This window comes from Penaeus japonicus, unplaced genomic scaffold (assembly GCF_977035675.1).
Source record: "Penaeus japonicus unplaced genomic scaffold, GWHDUDI00000001_assembly GWHDUDI00000002, whole genome shotgun sequence".
Classification (NCBI taxonomy): domain Eukaryota; kingdom Metazoa; phylum Arthropoda; class Malacostraca; order Decapoda; family Penaeidae; genus Penaeus; species Penaeus japonicus.
The window spans coordinates 35,498,845-35,501,344 of record NW_028234404.1 but is presented as its reverse complement, the minus strand read 5'-3'; positions in this window follow the sequence as shown (position 1 = coordinate 35,501,344).

Genomic DNA, 2,500 nt, shown 5'->3' with positions numbered 1-2,500 from the left:
CGGCTTTCATCTTATGACAGCACGTTTTCTGTTGTACCGAAATGGGTAACCTCAGTAGATTACAAATCTATTTTTTTTCTTATAATAATCCTTATTTACACTATTACATAACCTTTGTACAATTTACATGGAGTTATCAAAACCAAATGATACTGAATATTAATCACATAGATACTCCTGATTACATTAAGGCAGGAGAGTCTTACTAATAATTACATGAAGTAAATAATACATAGTGTTACATATATATATATATATATATATATATATAAACAATATCCTCAGTTACACAGGACACACACCAATTCCAATTTCTTAGACGGATTTCGGTCACTAACCACCTTCAAAACACCCCATTCAATACACGCATGGCGGAGGTTTTGGAGTGAAGTTGATTAATGATATTGTCAACTTGTTAACAGAGTGTTTCATCAAAGTGATCGAGATTGATAGGATTAAAGTCCTCCTACCAACAGGCAATCCTTTGAATGAACTCTCTTTTACAGAATGGTAGGGTTATATTTAATGCCTAGTGATCGTTGATTAAGAATGGGATGACCTCTGCAGTGCATGGTAAATTATGCTGATTGTACCAGACTACATAATCTAATTTGACCCCTTAGATAATGGGTCTTTTCTAAGGGACATAATAGATGCACGGGGTTGCTTGTGTGTTGAAGATAATCACAATAGACCTTACTGTTCTTGCCAATGGTGCTTCTCTCAAGCCAAGGGAAGGATGGCGAGCTTTTAAATCTCCACATAATGACACAGTATCACTATGTATCATTTTGTCAGGAGGTTTAGGTACCTCTTCCCTATCATGTGGGTTATATGTATTAACAATAGTGAAATAATCTGACACCGAGATATTCAGTACATGTGTCACGTTTGTCATCGATCACTTTGGATGGTATGGGGTTCTTAGTATATTTGCCAAGCTCTCTTGTAGAGGGATTAGCCATCTTAGGTTTGCCATAAGTGTTAGCCCGCGGGTTTTGCATGACTTCTTGAAGGCAATACACATCAACATCCTCAGAGTGAAGATATTGGGAGAGAGAGTTGGCTTGCATTTCTGCAAACTCTTAATGTTTCAAATAAATTACTTGGAGACATCAGTTGTCAGTTGACCATTTCCAATGTCCATTATCGGATGCAAAGAAGCGGCGCGTATAGGCAGTCGTTGCTTCAGGAGGAAGATGAGCATCCTTTCCTGGAAATGATATTGTTGAGCCATTTATTGCAACATCATGAACATCATTTGGCCCTGCTGGTTCACCCATCTTCTTAATCAGCATTTGCAGCAGTTCTTCTGATTCGCGGATGGACCTTTCCTGTCTTGTTGCAGCAAGGGCGTAGCAGGGGCTGCAACTTGTGGTGAAGGAGGCACTGGAGTTCCTCGCCATCCTAGACGGGGAGCTGGGGTGGAATTCTTTGAGGGAAGGACTGCTTGTTTCTTTTAGTTTATTTATTTATTATTATTATTATTATTATTATTTTTTGTCCTTTGGATAGTATGAGCATAATGCGAACAATGCAGAGTTCGCATTATGCTCATGTCGACAATTTATGTATTTCCGAGAGACATTCTTCCCCTCGGAAATATTTTTCTGCAGATTCTGTACTTGTGTGAGAGAGAGCGCAACACCAGCATCGCGCTCCGTGTCCCCACTTTGAGCAGTTTGGGCAATACGGGGTGACTGATTTGAAGCCGGCACACCTAAAGGGTGCCATGCCTTCAACCATTTCAGGACATTTCCGTCGAATGCCATCCCGTCGGTTTCGATTTCCTTCGGGACGTCGAGCACGGTGAGCTCCGTGCACTGTCCTTTTCCATATATCTTGGCCTTTTCCAGGATTTCTCCATTCACTCCAACTGTTGTTACTGATGCAAGAATTTCTTCGTTCTCGCATCGAACGTAAACATTGTTTCTGCCGATGTTTAATCCCGTAGATCCTCTCCTCTAATTGTAAGGATCCAGATTTACGGCGAGAGATACCCGGCGATGTTTAACCTCTTTTTCTTCGGCACTGGCACCGCCACTGCCACAGAGGGCGTCATACCTGCCCTCAGTTTCCATCACCTGACCTGTACAGTGGCCATTGTTCTGCTCACGCAAACACACAGAGCCCCGACCTGAGTGTCGCTTTACAAACGCGGTCACTCGGGTAGTCCACACAGCCTCACATTTGTGGACATGTGGAGGTATTTCCCCTGATATAAACATAATCATGCACTGGTGTGAGCTTTTAGCTGACAGATCTGTGAAGACCTGATTATGATGTTTGTGTGTGTGTGTGTGTGTGTGTATCTACATCTACATATGCATCCAATAAAAATAGACAGATCTTGGCAACCGCAACAGAGGTCACATCACATCGTCTTTCTTGTGGCGAAAGTGACTCATCATGAAAAATGTATGTTGTCTTATCACACCCTTAACATTTCTTTCTTTCTAGACCTATTATTTTTTTTATCCATTTGTATATTTCTTTAAAC